This window comes from Pithys albifrons, chromosome 3 (genome assembly GCF_047495875.1).
Source record: "Pithys albifrons albifrons isolate INPA30051 chromosome 3, PitAlb_v1, whole genome shotgun sequence".
NCBI lineage: Eukaryota > Metazoa > Chordata > Aves > Passeriformes > Thamnophilidae > Pithys > Pithys albifrons.
The window spans coordinates 24,701,571-24,723,939 of NC_092460.1; the positions used below are offsets into that span (position 1 = coordinate 24,701,571).

At 43.7% G+C, this 22,369-nt stretch overlaps 1 long non-coding RNA gene across 1 annotated transcript; it reads left to right on the forward strand.

The window, feature by feature from the left end:
• Positions 1-282: 282 nt before the first annotated feature.
• On the forward strand, positions 283-17,904 carry LOC139669304 (uncharacterized). The gene is made up of 3 exons (XR_011697232.1): positions 283-413; positions 16,154-16,227; positions 17,391-17,904. It is a non-coding gene; the product is annotated as an uncharacterized lncRNA (long non-coding RNA).
• Positions 17,905-22,369: the final 4,465 nt, after the last annotated feature.

A 22,369-nucleotide genomic window follows, 5' to 3' on the forward strand; every position in this document is an offset into this window, starting at 1 on the left:
GAGAAAAACACACATAGCTTGTCTCTAAGCAAGATAATCCTTCTGGAATCTCAAAATGTTAAGGGCAAAGGGGTCCCTAGGAAGGGAGACCTGAAGCCCCTGAATGATTCCTCTGCTGGATCAGTCTTCAGAGCAACCTGTCTTATTGAAGGTGCAGATGTCAACCACTCTGCTAAGCACAGAGCTGAGTGTTGAAAGTGAGGCGGCACACACTGAAAGTGATGCAATGCACACACAGCTTCCCTCTCTTTTCAGGTAGCTCATGCACAGTCAGCTCCTGCAAGTGTCACTGCATGAACTCAGAGCTTCAGCAGTTGGGGGCAAAAATAGAGAAGACCAGCTTGGCCAGCCAGCATTGCAGGTCCCAGTCCATGAGGACTTTGAAGTCTTTCAAAGATTCAGCTTCAAAACAGGTAGGCTGGATTTGCTTTTGCAGTCAGATGCGCTAAAAATGTGGCTCAGTTGATACTGATGCCTCTGCTTATCCAACTTTTTTCTATTCTGCCTGCTGCAAACATCATGATTGTAGCTGGGCTTCTAAGTAGTATTTTCTTATTCCGCTGGGTTCTTCTTCTAGGACTGAGCAACCTGGAAGTTAGCTGGCCCTGTCTGAACTGCCCACTGACCTCTCAAAGGTAGCATTGACACAGAAAATGTCTGTTACTCAAATGCTTTTAATATACCCTTCCAGCATTAAAATAAACCTAACCAGCTTACAGGTTTTTGAAAATGAGGTCCTGCATGAGCTTGAATTTATGAATTATCTGCGTTTATTTTTTCATTTCATGAAGGTAAAAGCAATGCTGTGGCTGGAATAGGACAAAGGTAGCTTGTACATGTGTCTGTGCATGCATGTTTCTGTGATTGCATAACTTAAAACCCAAACCCAACAAAAGGCATGAGTAGAGTCTGCTGAGTAAGGTGGTAACATCACGATCATTGGAGATAATCATCTGTAAGGGCTGATCTCAGTTTAATGTGGGTAAACATGCTTGCTCTGCAAGGATGTGGAATAAGGAACTGCAAAGAAGCTTCCTTCTAGCTCTAACACTTCTGTGGAAGACCTTCTGGAAAGTGGATTAAATGACAAACAACCCTTTGCCCTTATGTTGTCACTGAAAATAGAAGATGGTATTTGGTTTCACTGAAAAACTGTGTGGAAAGTTGTGTATGCTGGAATTGCAGGATCATGGATGTCAGCAATCACTCAGGCCCATGGGTCTCATTGAAAAAGAAGTTCTTTATACTGCTGTTGATATGACATCTACTAGCTAGCTGTCTCTCCCATCAGAAGGCCAAGTTGTCTGTCCACAAACATTTTTCAGCAAAGGAGGGTGAAAGTCTGGGCTGTCTGACCCACATCAGTCTCCTCAGATAACAAATAAAGTGCAAATCCTGTGAATTTGGTGAAACTTGGACTAATGTTGTGTTCAGGAAAAGAACTTCAACATCTAGCAAGCTGTCCTGAATAATGATGAATAAAAATAAAATTATTCAAATTCATTAATTTTTATTGTTATTAAAACTATTCAAATATTACTAATACACTTTAAAAGAGTAGTAAGATGTGATGTGACCCCTTTAGTGAATAGTCCTGTTTGGTTTGAAAAGGTAACTACTGCAGAAAGAAGAAAGGGAGTGCCCTACTGCCTCAATGCCTGTCTTCTCACAGCTCTATGGCACATATAATGTAGACTATACAAAGATTTGTGACAAGACAGTTTCTTGGGGGCCATACCAAGCAGGAACAAGAAGGTTCTCGAGGGATAGCAGTTTTTTTTTTGGCAAAACTCTAAAACAGCCTTGGCAGTGAAGCCCTAACAGAGAAAATACAGGCCAAAATGTGTCTTAACAAGTGAGCCTGAGCTGATAAGAGGGGACAGACAGGTTCAAGTAAGATTTGTAGAGGCCTCCGTTACCAGGGTCCAATTTCTTTTGGGCAAGGCTGACCCTTTTACGATGATGCCCTGCTGCCCAAATCTTCAAATGTATTGAATATGCAACACATGGCAAAACACGCAGCCAAACACCATGTATTTGGAACTTCCTTGCTGAAACTGCAGTTGTTTATATGTGAAAAGTGATATATACTCTTAAGCTAATCTAAATCTGGTGCAACAAGGTGAAATTCTTCTCGGACTGGAAGCAGTATTGAATGACGTGATCTGAGAAACATAAGAAAACACACCAAAACCCAGGTATACCTCTTCTGACAGCCAAAAATACTCCTTCACTGAAGAATCCCTCTCTTTCTTCCATGGCTTCTCCTTTCCTTGTGGGTATAATTCAAAACTGCACTGTAACAGATGGAAAGGTTGTTACTGCTGTCAGTAGATCTTGCTTTGTAACCATATGGTAAGTACAAGCTACTTCCCAGATAATTTTTCTGGAATTTCCTAAAAATCATAGTTTTATGGAACTATAAATTCCCTTCTTCATGCCATCTGGTGCCTCATGATTCTTCTTCTTAACTTCCAAGCAAGCGCATCAAGCTTTTCACAGTTCCTTCACCTTGTGCCCCAATAATGCTATTACATGCCTGACGCGCAGACAGGGAATGTGATTAGGCATAAAGATACTGATCCTGTGGCAGAAAAATCTTGAAATGGGTCCCTCAAACCAGTTTTAGACATGTAGACATATCAGGTTTGAGGATACAGATATAGTGGGTGAGATGATCAGTGGTTATGCACAGGAACCTGGCACTGTGATTTTTAAAAGACACTGGGGAATATCAGCAACTGGATTGTTGTCAATTGCTTTGGGACACACTTTGAAACCTATAAAAAATGGAATTTTAGCTTTGATCTCAAGGAACTAAATGTGTCAGGAAAAGTTGCTTTAGTTAGAGATTGACATCCTCCAAAAGAAAATACATGGCTGGTTAATTGGCAAAATCACAGTGGTGCCAGCCTGGAGGATTAATGAAATACTCTCCTATTTTGGTAGATGGCAGAACACAGAGAGCTACTGGGTCTTCTTTTAGCCTGGGGATAGAGGTTTTAATTGCTTTGTCTAGGAATGTGCTGTGCATCCTTAGGGATAAAACAGAACATAGAAGTGACTAGAGTAAAGGGAACAGCAGTGAATAAATAATAGTGTGGCTTGCTATATGGTGCACATATGCAATCAAAGTAGTAGTATGTAGTGTATGAACTCAGGCTATTAAAAGGGGATGTTGCAGTGGTGTGCTCACTGGACTCACAGTGATGGCATGTTTCTCTTTAATGTGTTTCAATGAGTCTGTAATTTTAGTGCTAATAGACCATTTCTGTGGGTTGCTTTATTCCATGGAACCTGAACAGTCACTTTTTCTAAGTCACTTTGGCATCTCTTCTAGTTGGATGAGAACAGCTATTGCAGTTGGATGAGAGAATTGATGGAGGGCTGAAAACCAAAACATATCAGAAAATAAATGCCAGCCAGAGAACACAATGGGGATCATGTTAAAGGCAATATGCTCCAGCTACAGGGTTAATACTATTACCAGGGGTAAGGAATCCTCAAGGCTGTTCATGCAGAATGCCTGTCCTCTCTGTGCAACAAAGGACTTGGATCTAAGCTGTAACATGTAGGCATAAAAGAGAAGGAACTTGAAACAGAATCTTCTAAACTGCCCCATTCATGTCTACGTAGGAGAATGAGACAGTAAAGATATACTTGGTGCAAGTATTTCCAGCAGAGACCTGTTTGATGCTGACTTTAAGAGCTGGCAAGGGACAGAGCACTTTGGCTCCAGTTCAGGAAAGCATAATGTTCAGCACTCAGGAGGATTTCCTTGCATCCTTGAAGTCAAGCACGTGTTTAAGTGTCCCATTGGCCCACAGCCCACTTGTGTAGTACCTTGCAGAACCAACTTTAAAATGGTGGAGTGGGCAGAGAAGTATTCGCTGATGTCATTGCCTTAAGTCCCTCCTCTTGATGTTGCTTTTGCTGTTGTTATTATTGCTGTTGGTATTCCTATTCTCCTTCTTCTGAAAACTTTCCAAAGTAATATGGGAAAAGTCCTTGTAGAGCTGAACCCTTGTTGATGACTTCATTGGGGCAGGGTTTGGTAGTTGGTCTTTGGAGTCTAATCAAAAAGCAATGTTTATCCTGTGGCAAGGGAGAGGCTTTGATGGCTGTAACTCTCTGTCAGAAGCCCAGCAAATGTATCTTCCTTCCAGTGGTACATGGTCAACAGCTTTGTGGGCTCTGGCATGGTGTGTTCTTCCACAGCTGGTTCTTGCAGGCTGCAGTGGGCAGCTGGGCACAGGGCACTGCTCACGCATCTGCAACCAGGTTGCAGGTTGCAGGTGAGGCAGAGCCCTGGGCCATCTTCCTCATCTCTCCCTGCCTTCCCCATGCAGTGCCACACTGCCCATCCACAGGCACATGTGGCAGGGCTCAGTCTTGGGGGTGTTGTGGCAGATCTTTTACTAGTAAGCTAAAAACATTAAAACCTTTCCCAGTGACAGGCAGGTATGTCCTGGGTCCTGTGATCTTATGAATCTGAATCAAAAAATCACCATTTCTCTTATGGGTAAGCAGGTATGAGCTGCAGTGGGGTCTTTGTTCTCATTCTTTTAGTCTAGCAGGAGTTTGCTTTCTTTGGTACAACACAACTGCTGTCTTCTCCGTGGCATGTTATGCCTGGCAGGAGTGTGAATGATGGAACTGAGCCTTGGAGCACCTTCTTGCTTCACAGTGGGGAGGCTGAATTTCTGCTAAGAGGAGAACCTTTCTTCATATATTAATGTATTTTTGTCAGCTATAGCAACCACAACCTGTTTTCTTAGATACTTACATGTGGAAATACTCTGCACTCTGGATACACTTTCACAGAACTTCTACAGAACCCTGTGCAAGAGCTCATAACCCAACAAGGAACTGGCTCCTACTTGCAGAAGGTGTCTTTAGAATGCCATTTATTGGTGTCTGTTTTCATGTAATTTTCCCATTTTCCAAGGGCGTTAAATAGAAAACTAATGTTTTCTAGCACCAAAAAGCCTGAGCTTTGATGTTTATGATCATCAGGCAGAGTATGGCTTTGAGAGATCCTGTTTCAGCCCATTTCTCCTCTGCCTTGAGACAGCTCCCTGGCCTCCTAGTCTCTGTGTGTTTGCATTGCAGATAATTAGTTGGTGAAGTGTTCGATCGCACAGCATTTCAGAACAATTCTTAACTTCAAGTTTGTCTACATGGGAAATAAAATTGTGCTCTTGCTACAGAAGCCATAAGTAACCTGTCTTTCATCATACTATGTAATTATTAAGTGTGCTGACTGAAAGTCCAGTCACGTGCCCTGAAGGCTGCATGTAAACACCAGTGTGGTTTAAGGTAGCCCAGAGCAGGCCCAACTGCTCAAGATGTGAGCAGCAAAGTGAGCACTGATGGATGTGTCCTGTTATCATTGTCTTCCTTGTCCAGTGAAGTCATTCCATTACCTCTGCTTGCTGGTCTTCCAATCTCCACCTGTTGTTTCATGCAAATGCAGCACCATCACCACTGTTGTTCATTTGCAAGTCTGTTTGGTGCTACAAGTTGTTAAGTTCAAATTACAAGCTAGTTTAAATTTTATTACCCTCTTTTGTATATTATTTTCCTCATCCCAGATTTGAGAAGGAAAGCACATCTTTTTCCCGTGATTAGTAAGGAAAAAATGGTCAAAAAACATGTTCAGTTGCAAGTCAGTGGTCCTGTGAGAATAGCTTGAGCAATGTGCATCAGAATGCAAACAAGTTCTGGGCTGGGAATGGTATCAGCTTTAGCTCTGTCTGGTCACTTCTGTGATCGTGGGCATGTGGTAGCATTTCTCTAAATGCTCAGCTAAAATCTTGTGGTGAAGTATGAAGTGTGCCACCACAGCTTCAATGAGTATTTTCCTCATCCACAACCTTTCAAACATTTATGCAGTCAGGGAATACTTTGTGTCGGTTTTGATAGAGGACCATGTGAGTCTTCAGTTTCTGCTCTGTGTATTGATGAGAATGAAATAGGACAGGAGATGTTTGGAGCATGTCTGAGGGTGGCCTTTCTTCTTGATGGGACTCGTGGTATTTCTTGGTGAGGACTTATGCAGACATTCAGGTTGTAAATGCTCAAAATGTTCAGTGATTCCTTCTCCCACTGTGCAGAATGGAAACTTGCAAAGTATCCCAGCCAGATCAGGACACTTGAGTGGAGTTCTGGTGTGAATGCTATTTCATTTTCTGAATCAAAGAACAAATTACATAAACTTCCTGTGGGTGAACGAAAACCTTTTCTTTCCCTTCATTTTTGGTTCTTTAAAATTTCTTTTCCAATTTCCAGTTAATTTAACAATCAATCATATAATCATAGAACCATAAAATAGTTTAGGTAGGAAGGGACCAGTAAAGGCCATCTAGTCAAACCCCCCTGCAATGATCAGGGACACCTTCCCCTAGATCACATTGCTCAGATCTCCATCCAGTCTGGCCTTGAATGCTTCCACAGACAGGACATCCACCATTTCTCTGGGCAACCTGTTCCAGTGTTTTACCACCCTCATGGTAAAACACTTCTTCCTTAGAACTAATCTAAATTTACCCTTATTTAGTTTAAAACCACTTACCTCTGTTCTATTACAACAGGCCCTGCAAAAAAGTCTGTCTTCATCTTTTTTAAGGGCTCTCTTCAAGTACAGAAATGCCACAATAAGGTCCCCCCAATGATTTCACTTCTACATGCTGAACAATTCCAATTCTCTCACCCTTCCCTCACTGGACAGGCGCCGAGATCATTGTGGTTGCCTTGTTCTGAAACCACTCCAACAGGTCCATGTCCTTCCCATGCATAATGATGGGAGAGAAAACTTTGGTGGTCACTGTCTCAGGAGGACAAATTCATTGCCTGTTTGTAAAATGCTGCAGGAGCCAGTTTGAGAAACAAAGCTTTTAACCATCCTTCTTCACTCCATTCTCCTCTGGTTAATCAAAAGACACTCAGGCTTTCTCTTTGCTTCTACCATAGCTCTAGACAAAAGACTTGAAAATTTCTGTCCCTCTGCACTTGGAAATAGTGGAAAATACCATTTTGGAAAGGGGTTAACAAAATGTCAAACAGAGAGTCCGGTAGAACCTTTAGCCAAATCCTTGCAGGATGGCTGAAACACAAGCTGTCCCAGGGAAACATTTTTACTGCACCTCTTCATGTCAAGTAAAACACACCTCTGGGTAAGCTTGTGTTTCGGTATTTTTAATAAAAGAAGATATTATAGCCCTCCCGAGGTGTCTTAGTTGAGAAGACAACTGAGATATTTATATGGACCAGAAAAGAAGGGCTTCCCCCCAGAAATCACCACAGGTTTTTAATTTAGGAGTTTTAATCAGAAAAATGTATGTGAATGTCAGATAACAGTTCCTAACTACAAATATATATATATTTATGTGTATATGTTTGTGTGTATAAATATATATACATAACCAAAACTAGGACAAAACAAACAACTACCCTGTACTCCCAAATAAAAAAACAAAGGAACAGAACCCTTTAAATGACACTGAATTTTTTGTCTGTTCCCTTCTGATGCAATTAGATTTATGGACAGCAGGAGTAGCTGCCACGCCTCAGCTGGCAGCAAAGTGACTCAGTTTCTCTGGTGAGATAAAAACAAAAGGTGGTGTGTGAATTGCTCACTCCTCTGAAAGACTCACATGGAGGGATGGAGGCCACAGAAGAGGATAGGTTGGAACCCTCTAACAGGCAGTGCAGAGTCTTCTCTTTTGTCCTCCCGTCAGGGACAAGAGGGCTCTCAGTGGTCGTGCTCTCTCCTCAGCAGACAGAAAGCTGATTCTTCTCCCTCTCTCCCTCCAACGAGCAGCACAGAGCACCAGAGTTGAGCTGGGGTCGTGGGTGGCTAAAACCAGGGCAATTCAGCTCCCTCCAAACACCTTCACCAGTCCCACAAACGGTGGGTTTTTTCACTCACCTCAGCTGGCTAAACACAAAGTGATGTCCCACCGCCCTCAGAGAAACCTCTTGCTCCCCCCTCAAGCAATCAAGTTGGAATTGAAAGCAGTTGGCTACTCCTTTTCTTATCTAGCGGCATGGGGGTTGGGCATTAGTTCCAGAATTCTGTGGTGGCAGGGAGAGAGAATTCCTTTAACATCCAAAACTACATTATCCACTCCAAATTCTCTTCCATGCCAACACCAAATAACGAACTTAAACTTTTCAAGTATATACAAATGGGGAAAAACTGCATCAGAGTGAGAATTTTGGAAAAGGGAACATAAGTCAGTAGCCTGGATGGTAGAAGTGGCAATAGATGGAGCCTAAAAGTTCCCATGGGATTTGATTGAAATGAAAAATCAGACAAAACTATTTAACAGGGCCTGAGAGATGATTTTTTTTCCTGACTTCTTCATTCAGTTCCTCAAGTGGTTCTTGTCACCTTAACCAAAAGTGATGGAGAAGGGAGCACCAGGAAAGCAGGGCCTGTGCCTTGGGACCTTGGCATACAGAAAACCCAGAAAGCCTTACATCAGTCATCTTTTATGTGTCCTCTTGAGATCTTTTGGGAACTTCAAGTAGACTAATTGAGCTGGCCTTATTCCCAAACCAAAACAGACTCCCTGAACAGATCTCGTCTGCCTTAACTCTCTTGTCTCTCTTCCAGCCGTGTCTCCTTTCCCTCAGTAAAGTCCTGAACTGAACTTAAAGATAGAACTCCATTTTGCAATTGTTTTTGAGTTTCCTCTGTTGTGAGATTTTAAAGTCAAAGTGGTCTGGTGTCAGCAGAATGGAGGAGACTAAAGAGCTACTGGATCCAGACATGCTTCAGGTTGTGTCTGCCTGGAATGGGTGGAAAGAAGAGAATTGCATGCAGGAAGATGAAGAAGGGCCGATGAGGTGGGTCTGCACTCCCAAATCAGGCTGATAGGTTCCATTCTGAACAAAGGACTAGCTGTGGAAAGGGGAAAGCCATCCCAGCCTGGGATGCAAGTACAGAGAACTGCTGGAATGTGCTCAGAGGTTAGATTGAAGCAGTGGCTCTGGCTGAAAGGCTGTGGTTAATTTTTCATCCTCAACGGCCTGCTTGCAGACCTCCAAGTAGCCACCAGTTTTGCTTCCTCCTGCTCTAGTTTTGGATCCAGTGGATTCCAGACACAAAGAAGCATCAGCACCTCAAGCTGCAATGCAGCCCCATGGGGTGTGCAAACACCTGGTGCAAAGAGACCATTTGCGCAGGTGGTTCTGAAAATCCACTCTCTGACAGCTGAGCCTGTGGGTCTGAATAAGCTGCATGTGAACTTTGGGGGCAAAATGACGACTCTTCCATGAAAACAGTGCCACAGGCCAGCAAGCCTCTCAGAGCTTTAGAGATAAGTCTTGGGGATTCTTGAGATCATGCCCAAAAACTTCTGGTTTGGCAAAGCCATTGCAGGAGCCATGTAACCACCAGAACAGGGAAGTGCACTGGCTGTGGCCCCATTCTCCCAGGAATTCCTCCTGGTCCAGTCACTCTGACACAGCTGCAGTGCCACTGGATCTTTGGGAAGTCAAAGCAGCTTAACCATACTGTAGAGAGGCTACAAAAGAAGCTGAAAGCATTCCCAGCCATGTCAATTCCTTAGACACAGATTTTAAGTATTTTCCAGGGGGGTTCCACAGTTTTTTGACAAACTTGGACACATTACAAATTTCCCTTTCAAATGCCTTTTTCATGACCATGTGAAAAAACGCACATTTTCATTATTTTGTAGTAATGAGTGTACTGTTAAAGTATGCATGTCTCATAAGAGCACAGTGATCATCAGGCTCATTATTCAGAGTCAGACAATAGCAATATTAATGAGGCTCAGACATCTGTCAAATTAATCTGTAGTTTAAAGTTTAGGAAACCAAGGCGGGATTTAGATTTTCTAGCTGTGATTTCCCATTTCTGTCAAAATCAGAGTGGCTGTGAGTTGCTAAAAGAGGTTCATTTATATTTTTTTTGCTGTTCATATAACCTTAATAATGAGGAACCTAAGAAAGTTGATATACCAGGTCTTTAGAGAAAACTCTCCTTTATCTTGACACTTTGGAACAGGAAGTTGGGAGTGGCTCAAACAACATAAGCTTACAGCAGAAGCAAGGGAAATTATTCCACGGACATGCACTAGTGTGTAGAAAAAGCATATGCATTCAAATTCAAGGCATACCCCTTATTCCTTTCCCAGAAACAGGGAATGCACTCCTGCCATTATATCAGGGCTGTAACTCTGTCCTCTTACCAGCACCCAGAGCTTTGTGAGGGGACAAGAACAGCCTGGGACTTGTTGCACAGTTTTTGAGGAAAAACTGGACTGTTGAGGATGAATTAGGGCTGCTGAGGTGTGGTGTTTTTTTTTCCTTTTGTACCTGACACATTCTCCAATGTTTTCTGTTCTCCACTAAGTTTATGTAACTTCTCATCCTGTATGAAGGAAGGATGAACTCAGTATGAGTGTTGAATTTAGAATGAGCAAGGGGATGGTCCTGTGATCCCCCAGAAGTATTAATGGAGCCTCATGGTGAACAAGTTGCCTGTGCAGTAAATGTATGTATGAATTCCACTCCACTTCAGAATTAAGGAAAGATGGATTGCAAATATGTTGTGGGCATGGAGCAGGTCCCATGCTTTGAGGCTGCTGTTTGCCATTTCTTCGGCAGAGTATGACAGGTGTAGAGAGCAGCATGTGTCAAGTATCCCTTCTGAGAGGTGAAAGTTTATGGTGGGTGGGTTATTGGCAGTGTGCCTGGTGTACAGTGTCCTGCTGTACCCACTACACACTAAGCTAAAGCTGCATGAGCGAATCCCCTTGGGCTTTGGAAAGCTCTCTTTTCTGCCTGGATAAATATAACAGGTTTACCTTAAACTTCCAGATGTGCAGAAAAGATGATGCCATGAACACATCAATGGGATTGTGGAAGATAAGAAACCAGCTTCTCGTTGTACAAAAGCTTCTCATTGTACAAAAGGTGCTTTTGTCTCCAACTCTTCTCTCATCCAGTGCTGTGTATCTGGAACAGAGAGGGCAATAAATCAATGAGCCTCTGAAAACTCCTCTCTTGCTGAGAGAAAAGTTTCCAGCAGAGTAGCCACCCCCTGTACTACCAGTGAAATGTTGTCTCTTTGAGGTTTGCATCCTTTCAGTCCATTCAATCTACTCTCAGAGTCACCTGTGAAGAACTTCCATGAAATCAAGTTTGTAGTACTGCTCCTAGTCCTGGAGTTCGGTGTTCTGGAAGTAAAGATAGTCCTGCTACTTCTCCTGGTATGGGAAAGCCCCTGTGATGGATGAGTTTGGATAGAAATATTCTGACAAGTTCAGGTCAGAAAGTGGGCAAACAAGGATGATGATGCTGCGGATCGACTCGGACTGAACAAATTAAAGTCTGTTACGGTTTTAGTTAGTGAGTTATGCATTTAATGTACAGTTTCTGGGTTTTAGAATTATTGTCACCCCCTTGCAGTTTTCCCCCTCAGGTTATGCTCCCTCATTCTCCCCTTTCCCCATCCTCCATGTTGTCTTCTTCCTTTCACAGCAGTTTTCCTGTCTTTCTCCAAGACCCTGTTTTCTCATTGGTTAGTATCCCTGTCATTGACAACTTTTGGCTATTGGCTCTCCTGCTTACATACTCCGCCCCTGCTTTCACCCGATCGCATCTAAGTTCTAGAGCCTTCCCCCCGCCTGAGCCCTATTTAAGCCCAAGCTGCCCCTTAATAAAGGCTTTTCACCATTTTGTCTCCTTGTGATGCGGAGTGTGTGACAAGTCTGTCTGTGTCAGTCAACAGATCATCAAAACTACTCTGAGATGCTCCGTGATGTTTACACTGAACAGCAGTAAGAGCTGTCCGAAAGGGGTGCCTGCTAGCTGCTCTCCCCAGCTCAGCAGTTGTCACCTAGGAGAGCAGATGTTTGTGCTCCACTACTCAGCAACTCATTTTATTTATTGGCCTCTTGTGTGGTTTTCAATCTTGCTGTGCAAGTGAACGAATAAGGAAAGGTTTTGCTGAGCACTCACAAGGCAGAAGTTTTCAGCCAAGACTCTACAGTCCCTTGTCTGACATTAAGGGCGCTTCCACATTTAAGCAAGTCACTTCATTTCTTTGTGGAAGGATTTCCCCTTCTATGCAGCTCTGTGTACACACTCACTGGTTTATAAGTCATCTCCTAAGAATGTTGGGAGGCTTATACTCATTGAGAGCAGAAATAGCTGAGAGGGTAAAATCCCTTCCTGCTGCTGAACTTCATTGAAAATTTATTGTTCTATAAATCTTGTGCAATTAGAAATATAGCCTTCAGAAAAAGATACAATCTACTTTCTAAGTTCCACAGGGAACAGTTAAATATTAGCCTCTTTTCTTGCTTAGCTGGACAATCAAATGACTTTTTTTTTAACATTTTTGAATATATTCTGTCATACTCACCTTTGCTTATCCTGGGAATATAGTAGAAAAGAGCAAAGTTCGCTGTTTGAACAACTAGAGGCAATAAAAGGTGTTAATTGTAGACCCCAAATATGTCACCAGTTCAGAAAATAAAGATTCATAAAGACATATGTAAAGGAAATGCTGAGATACGAGAAATGACTTTGAAATAAATAGTGTCTGAACTCAAGAAGTTGTATGTGTGGGAAGGGGCATAGAGGTTGATTAGTCTGTAATGGTTAATGCTTGGAAGAGCAGAATTTGTAGCTATTAAAGGGCCTGCTGGATTTACTAACTTGCAGAATGGAGTTAATTTTTAAGTTGTTTCCAAAATACAGTCTGCAATTTTCATTGACAACAGCTTACAGACTCCGTAGCAAGAGCACGATTTTATTTCCCATGTAGACAAACTTGAAGTTAAGAATTGTTCTGAAATGCTGTGCGATCAAACACTTCACCAACTAATTATCTGCAATACAAACATACAGAGACTAGGAGGCCAGGGAGCTGTCTCAAGGCAGAGGAGAAATGGGCTGAAACAGGATCTCTCAAAGCCATACTCTGCCTGATGATCATAAACATCAAAGCTCAGGCTTTTTGGTGCTAGAAAACATTAGTTTTCTATTTAACGCCCTTGGAAAATGGGAAAATTACATGAAAACAGACACCAATAAATGGCATTCTAAAGACACCTTCTGCAAGTAGGAGCCAGTTCCTTGTTGGGTTATGAGCTCTTGCACAGGGTTCTGTAGAAGTTCTGTGAAAGTGTATCCAGAGTGCAGAGTATTTCCACATGTAAGTATCTAAGAAAACAGGTTGTGGTTGCTATAGCTGACAAAAATACATTAATATATGAAGAAAGATTCTCCTCTTAGCAGAAATTCAGCCTCCCCACTGTGAAGCAAGAAGGTGCTCCAAGGCTCAGTTCCATCATTCACACTCCTGCCAGGCATAACATGCCACGGAGAAGACAGCAGTTGTGTTGTACCAAAGAAAGCAAACTCCTGCTAGACTAAAAGAATGAGAACAAAGACCCCACTGCAGCTCATACCTGCTTACCCATAAGAGAAATGGTGATTTTTTGATTCAGATTCATAAGATCACAGGACCCAGGACATTACCTGCCTGTCACTGGGAAAGGTTTTAATGTTTTTAGCTTACTAGTAAAAGATCTGCCACAACACCCCCAAGACTGAGCCCTGCCACATGTGCCTGTGGATGGGCAGTATGGCACTGCATGGGGAAGGCAGGGAGAGATGAGGAAGATGGCCCAGGGCTCTGCCTCACCTGCAACCTGCAACCTGGTTGCAGATGCGTGAGCAGTGCCCTGTGCCCAGCTGCCCACTGCAGCCTGCAAGAACCAGCTGTGGAAGAACACACCATGCCAGAGCCCACAAAGCTGTTGACCATGTACCACTGGAAGGAAGATACATTTGCTGGGCTTCTGACAGAGAGTTACAGCCATCAAAGCCTCTCCCTTGCCACAGGATAAACATTGCTTTTTGATTAGACTCCAAAGACCAATTACCAAACCCTGCCCCAATGAAGTCATCAACAAGGGTTCAGCTCTACAAGGACTTTTTCTATATTACTTTGGAAAGTTTTCAGAAGAAGGAGAATAGGAATACCAACAGCAATAATAACAACAGCAAAAGCAACATCAAGAGGAGGGACTTAAGGCAATGACATCAGCGAATACTTCTCTGCCCACTCCACCATTTTAAAGTTGGTTCTGCAAGGTACTACACAAGTGGGCTGTGGGCCAATGGGACACTTAAACACGTGCTTGACTTCAAGGATGCAAGGAAATCCTCCTGAGTGCTGAACATTATCCTTTCCTGAACTGGAGCCAAAGTGCTCTGTCCCTTGCCAGCTCTTAAAGTCAGCATCAAACAGGTCTCTTCTGGAAATACTTGCACCAAGTATATCTTTACTGTCTCATTCTCCTACGTAGACATGAATGGGGCAGTTTAGAAGATTCTGTTTCAAGTTCCTTCTCTTTTATGCCTACATGTTACAGCTTAGATCCAAGTCCTTTGTTGCACAGAGAGGACAGGCATTCTGCATGAACAGCCTTGAGGATTCCTTACCCCTGGTAATAGTATTAACCCTGTAGCTGGAGCATATTGCCTTTAACATGATCCCCATTGTGTTCTCTGGCTGGCATTTATTTTCTGATATGTTTTGGTTTTCAGCCCTCCATCAATTCTCTCATCCAACTGCAATAGCTGTTCTCATCCAACTAGAAGAGATGCCAAAGTGACTTAGAAAAAGTGACTGTTCAGGTTCCATGGAATAAAGCAACCCACAGAAATGGTCTATTAGCACTAAAATTACAGACTCATTGAAACACATTAAAGAGAAACATGCCATCACTGTGAGTCCAGTGAGCACACCACTGCAACATCCCCTTTTAATAGCCTGAGTTCATACACTACATACTACTACTTTGATTGCATATGTGCACCATATAGCAAGCCACACTATTATTTATTCACTGCTGTTCCCTTTACTCTAGTCACTTCTATGTTCTGTTTTATCCCTAAGGATGCACAGCACATTCCTAGACAAAGCAATTAAAACCTCTATCCCCAGGCTAAAAGAAGACCCAGTAGCTCTCTGTGTTCTGCCATCTACCAAAATAGGAGAGTATTTCATTAATCCTCCAGGCTGGCACCACTGTGATTTTGCCAATTAACCAGCCATGTATTTTCTTTTGGAGGATGTCAATCTCTAACTAAAGCAACTTTTCCTGACACATTTAGTTCCTTGAGATCAAAGCTAAAATTCCATTTTTTATAGGTTTCAAAGTGTGTCCCAAAGCAATTGACAACAATCCAGTTGCTGATATTCCCCAGTGTCTTTTAAAAATCACAGTACCAGGTTTCTGCATCCTGGTCTGCCATATAGCTGTAACAGAATTTGATGCCTAACAGCTGATGAACCCACTAATGTCTTCCATGTCTGTTGTAGTTTGGGATTATTATGTAAATTCTCTCCCCTGCCACTTAACTGCCCAGGCCAGCGGTTAACAAAAGAAGTAGTTAACTGTGATCGCTGGGGTGGGGGCAGGTTTGTCTCTTTTGGTTTTTTTTTTTTTGGATATTCTCCTCAGTCTTGGCTCGGCGGAACGGGGGAGTGGGGGCTCCAAGGAGGCAGGCTGCCCTGCTGGTTACTGCTGGGGTTTTCCCTGGCTGTCTTGCCGCTGCCTACTTCGGATTACTTTTTCCTGCCGTGCTGCTACCTGCCTTGGATTTGCTGCTGGTTGCTCGTACCTGTCTGCTTCTTGGACGGGGAACACAGGGGAAAGAGACCGAGTCCATCTGAAAGCTCACTGCTCGTCTGTTTCGCTGGAGAGGGACTGAAACTCACTCTGCAGCCAGCGGGCTGTGACAAGGACACTTAAGTATAACCTTTTCTCCCGGAGGAAAACCTGCTGGGTTTTGTTGTTGTTGTTTTTTTTTTTTTTTCCTCTTATGGTCTTGGGGAAGTGGGTTGCACTAGTCTGTTTACATATATATATATATATATAGCAGTTATCCTTCTTGTATTAAAATTCCTTTTCTTAAATTTGATAAAGAGTGGTGTGATTATTGAGGAGGAGGCCCCTCCCCCGCTTGTGGGTAAAACATTTTATGTCCTCAAACTGCTGATGTGCGTACAGGTCTAAAACTGCCTTGAGGGATCTGTCTCAAGATTTTTCTGTCCATAGGAACAAGATTCACTGCCCTACTAATAGTGTCACTCTTGCAGGAGGTCTACACCTTAACAATTTAACACCCTCTGGCTTGAGGACCATCCAACTGGGGGGGACCCATCAGATGGAGGTAAATGCCTTTGCTGACACAGGCTGGGTGAATCTCTACCATAACGCACAACACTGTCCAGACATGCTAGCATGGGGCTACAGCACTGGATTCATGGAATGGCAGTCTCTGTGCGATGCTGCTCAGCCCAAGTTATCTGGGATTAACTTGTGCAGCCCTGGCCCAGAGGGCTCAGCATTGCATTCCCCACTCCTGTGATAGCTCACACAAAACCAGCTGCAACAGTTCTGCTCCTGGGGTGTTGCAATACAAAGTCTGACAATGTCTCTGCCCCTCTGCAGGTTGTTGACAAGAAACAAGTTATTTTCAGAGGAATGATAGGACTAAACTTCTGTGCTGCATGGTCCTCTAACAGTTAATGCTCCAGTGACATTTCAGAGCACCATGATCTTCTCATAACCGACAAGTAAAGGCAGCAAGATTCACAAACTTTGAGCATTGCTTGGGTATAGCCATGCATTTGGTTACAGTAATTGGAACCCAAATTCAAACACCTCTGGGGACTCATTAACATTTAACTTGTGTCAGAGCACAAAGAGCTGTGATGTTCCCCCTGTGGCAACAAATTAAGTCCATTAATTAGACCCCACTAATACACATTTCCTGGTGCCATGGGCAGAGTTACTACTGGCAATTTATTCACAGCAAAGGTTCATCCAGCCTAATGGCTCAGGTTGTCTTTTTCAGAAATCTAACAGTTGCTTTTGATAGAAACAGTACTACAGAAACATAAGTAAACAACAGAAAAAGTATACCAGCTTTAGCAGAGATCTTGGAGTATGAGCCAAAGGTCATGGAAATCAGCAACACCCCTACAATTGTCTTCCATGGGCTGTAGACCAGGCTCCTTAGGAACAAATTTTTGCTCCAGTTTCATCCTTATATAGTGAGAGATACTCCAGCCCTTGCTTGCGTGGAACAGCTTGGTTCCATGAACTGAAATGGTTCTTGTGAGCAAGTACTCTTTTACACACAGGCTACATACCAATGTCTAAACAAGTCCAGGAGAAGGGAAGAAGTAATTTGTAATACAGACACTTTCCTCTAAAGCTACATCCAATTAAACCACATTGGTGCCAGTATTTCAGATGTCGTTATCATCCATGTCACCCTGCATCTCCCATCTCTTTTAAAACTGCCTCCATGTTTTCAATTTCTTGCAGGTGCCTGGAAGCACAAGGGGAGGAACTGTGAGCAGATTTTTCCTTATTATGTTTCAGAACATTTTACCCTGCAAATGTTGAATACAAAGAGCTTTCTACTGTGGCAGACCTACTAGTACACATCAAGTACTCCTAGATCACAGTGGCAACACCCTCCCACATGCCAAGGAGAAGGAATGTTTCTCACATGTTCCTCTGGCCCAGTAGCACAGGAGCCTCAGAAACAATTAGTTTGTTTGGACAGAGAAGCAAAGTCAGACTCACCACAACTTTGCTGCCTTCTGAAAAGTAGTAGTTCATTTTATGAAGGCTGGGTCTGGTCTGCAGGTTGTGAAATACTGCAGTAGTTTTACAAAAGTGTGAAGGCCAGGGGCAACTTCTGCTCTTGGCAGTATTTCCTATGCATCAAGCTGAGATTCCACAGACTGAAAACCTCTCTCTCAGAAATGGAATTTGGCTCTTGATTCTGAGTTTTACTGTAAAGCACAGATACACGAGATAGCTGGGACAACTTCAGATAAATCTTTTAAAATAATGATTGCTGATTTTTAATACTCTCACTGTTGCACACCTTATCTTGTTCTTCCGGCATTTATGATTAGCCTGCAGAACATTATCCTGGCCTGTTTACCCCAGGTTGCTTCCAAGTTTCATGTAGAGCCAAACCTATTGAAATCCATAAAAATAGCTCCAACAATTTTACTGGGATTTTCAACAGGTCTCAGCTATTTCAAGAGTAAATGTGCTCCCTTCCTACACTCAGAGCATTGGCAGAAGGAGGACAGCACATCAGCCAAATGGCAGGAAGATGTAGGGACACAGCCTGGGGTATGGCCACTGGATCTCAGCAGGAATTCTGAATAGCAATAGTTAAAACTGATGTTTAAAGTTCGAACTGAGCTACTGCTGGACTGTATGGCCTGTCAGCAATAAAAATTACCACTGTCATGATACTAGAACTATTATCTCAATTTAAAGATTTTAAAGAGTGCAGTAGCTTACATGATTTGGGCTCAGTCACTAGGCACAGAGCCTTTGTTATTCCCCTCAAGACTCCTGTATTAAAAAATGCATTTAATTTTCACATTGCTTTACTATGGGGAAAATATAGAATGCCTCCTAAGAACAAGAGTCGTTGAAGGTCAGATTATAGGTCAGCAGAGAGAGAAAGACCTTTTTAATCCTTCTTTCCTTTTGTCCCTCTGAAGCTGTAGCAGAAGCCCTTCCCTCATTAGAAAGCAAAGTTCAGTATGGGATATAGCCATTAATAATATTCCAGACATGGGAAAACCTCTAAGCTGGTTTTATATCTTGTTAGAAAGCAAAGAACCACAGAAATACAAAGTCAGGGAAGACTGGACATGCCCTGCACTACTCCACCCCGCAGAAAAACAGACCACTTGTGTACTCAGCAGATGTAAGACCAGTTCACCTCTTAGCCATCCCAGTAGGACTGCCAGGATGTGAAACAAGTTCCAGAATGTCCACATTTTCAGGAGTGGAAAATTTTCATTTTTCTCCTAGTCTTGTCCTTTAAAATGGGTTACCACATTTCACTCACTCTTCTTCAGAAAAAGGGCTTGTTTAGTCATCTGCCTGATTTTACCCATCCTACAAAGGTACATATAATCAAAGGTTTCTAAACATCCCCCACCACATCACTGGGCAGCACAGCTAATGCCTGTGCTGTGCCCCAGGACAGCAGGTACGGACACAGGCCTTCAGGCTGACCTCCCTCTGACATTGCCAGGCTGCACCAAAGGGACCAGCCCTGCCCTAGGACACAACTCTTGCTTTGCTCTTTCCAGCAAAGATATTACTCCACCACTGCATTTTCAGCCCCTGGAGGAGAGGCCATCAGGAAATATTGACTGTACACTGTACATATCTCACTGAGCCCTTGAGAAGGATAACTTTGCCAGCTCACACAGTGTGCATCAACAGCTGGCTTCCACCAGGTCCACTCAGACTTGCTCCTGACTAACCACATGGTCTTAAATGCTTCCAAAGGCTGCTCAGCTCCCCTTTGCTGGGTCACCTCTGTTAGCAGACATAAATGGAGGTAGAAAATGATGCCAGTGTTGGTGACCCAGACCCCAGGTGGGCTCAGTTGCATTTTTAAGTGACCTTCACCTCTCCTGGTCAGGCCCAAGGCAGAGACATTGGCACATCTCCCTGCTTGCAGGAGCAGAAGTTTAAATCTTCTGATGGAAAGTATATGATGTAATGAACTCTAATTTTTCTCATGGTAAGGGTGACCCTAGAATCAAAAAAGACAAATAAGAAGCTCTGACCTTTCTGAGTTAGTGGCTTTACATTTCACCTCCCTGGCACACAGACCACAAGCTTTTCAGTCAAGCTATAGATTGTTTTTCCTTCCATTAAATACTCTGAATACAGTAAATGTTTTGGCCTTTGTCATTCCTCGGCTGCCTTGAGAAAATCGATGCTCCCTGTGTCCATTTGCCCCTCAGCTGCCTCCGAATCAGAGCCTGTCTCCAGAGCTGCAGGACCCGCTTCCAGCAGCTGGGCAGGCGCGGGCAGCGCTCGCCGCTGGAGCAACGCTGCTCTCTGCTGGGGAAGCGGCGCTCGGGCACGGGGGCGGTGCAGCGGCGGCCGCGCCGCGGTTTGGGGTCCGAACGGCGGACTGGAGCTGGCGTGAGTGACCCCTTCTTGTGTGCCAGGTAAAGTAATGCTTGTGCTCGAGAGGCAGCCGGACCAGAGCATTTCTACAAACACACGTGCGTGTCCAGTCCCCTTTCAGCCACTGCATGCTCAGCATCAGAGATCAAAAGCAGATTTCCCCAGGGAGAAATAGTCACCCTTTGACACAGCTGCTGTGTGCTGCTGGTTTGCCTTCCACACACAGGAAACAAGTGGTCCAACCCTTCGTTCTTGCCCCAAGGGCTTTATTCCCTTTTTTTCAGTCTTCATCCACTCTTTACTCTCATCACATTCAGGACCAGGTCTTGAACTTTCTCTCAAATGGATTTCTGCTCCCTTTGGGCCACCTCCTCCAACAGCCCCTGCTACCTATTTAGGTTTCAGTGTTTTAGCACTTCAGTTGTGTCCTGAGGCAAGGCAGGAGCCCCTAGACCTTTCTCCCTCTGCTGCTCATCAGCCCTGAGCATCAGCAGTGGTTTCAGGGGGATCAGCCTCACAGGTGCCCACCTTCAGCTGCTGTCAGTGATGTGGTTACAGCTGGGCCTGGTCACTGAATTAGATGATGATGCCCTTTCAAGGATCTCAGGCATCTCAGGCCTTCAATGGTTTCTACAGTTCTCAGCAAATCTACTGAGCTTTCCCCTAATTTCTGGTTTCAGGAGATATCTCTGGGGATTTCAGTGTTCCATTTTTCCCAACCATCTCCTGGATGTGGCACCACATGGAGCAAGTCCAGGCGAAGATAAAATTTCCATGTCATCATGGAAAGAGTCTTATGGTTCTTGCTCTTACCCTCACGTCTGCTTTTGCTGCACAGAAAACCTGTCTGCAGCCAGTCCCTGTACAACAGAGGAGTTTGCAGCACCAAGCATCCACTTCCCTGTGTCTGGTTCTCTCTCCCTTCTCAGAAAGACACTCTGCCACTCAGTAAAAGTGTCATCCCTTAAATCCCCTGCTCCATGCACCTGAAATGCGTCCCCTGCAGAAAAGGAGTCTGGGATTTTTCTGGGAATGTTTGATGTCAAAGGAAGAAGTTGCAGAGCCTGCAAATATCCTGAGGCAACTGCCTCTTAAATTGGTTTTTCTACAATGCCTGGCCCAGGCCTCCTCCCTGGTATCTGCACCCAGCACTCTGCTGCAGGTCTTTGGTCCCCTTCTACAAACTCAGCTGGCCCTACAAACATCATGCCCCTGATGTTTTCCCTTGCAAGCCATGAACTCAACCTCATACTTTTGAACCACTTGATGCTCTCTGGTGTTTGTTTGCCACCTTTCTTTCTCCATGTGCCCTCTATCTCCTCATATGGTGCTTTTCACCTAAATGCTACACCTCTCTTACTGGACAGCTTAGAAGAGGTGAGAGCAGACTTTGTTGTCTTCAATCTTCCTGCTATGACATCTGCTGACAAACTCTTCAGTCGGTGAGGAATACCCTAAGATGCTACCCTTCAAAGAACCTCAGGAAAAGAAATCTTTCCAGGCTGTAATGGCATTGACAGGGCTGTTCACCTTGGCTAACTTCATGAAAATGTCTTGGTTTCTACTACTCAGCTGATGTCCAGCAAAACATGGTACCCTGTTGGAGTGTGAAAACATCCCATAACACACTGTGGGAACACGCTGGGATCTCTCCTATCTTTGCCACCTCTGTGAAAGGGCTTCTCCTGCCCAGGGTTGCAGCTGCACCACTAGAGGAGTTGGAGCCCTGGATACAAGACTTTCCCCATGCCCAGGGACAATCCAGCCCCACCACTTGGTCACATGTCTTTAGGTCCCTTGAGAAAAGCAAGAGCTGCTGGTTCCCTTTCAATTTCATCCACTGGAGTCTGTGAATAATGAAAGGAAAACTTCTAATGCTAAATTGAGGCCCAAAGTGGTTGCAGGCTGGAAAAAGGGAAACACTGAAATACCTCTTGGTTACCCCACCACGCATTCTTTCCCTGGTCATCGTAAAGAATAAACAAACATTTTGTCCAAATGAAACCTTTTCTTCTGAACAAATTTGGTCACAAAATTCACACGTTTTCTTGGGCAAAATGAGGTTCAGTCTGGATTTTTTTGATATTGGAGATTTTTTTCTCATGCTTGGACCTCTGCAAACCTGTCAGATCTGTCCAAACAGTTTGGGAGCAGTGGTGAGTTTAACACTTGCCCTTAGAGTCAGAAGAGACTCACGTGCTCAGACATAGGTATCACTGGGAATATCACAGGTTTCACATCTAATATGGGGGAAAGTGACAGTCTCAACTGAGACAAAAAACATCTGTTTACTCAGTCAGTGTGTGAAAAGCTCACTCTAAGTCCTTGCCATGTTT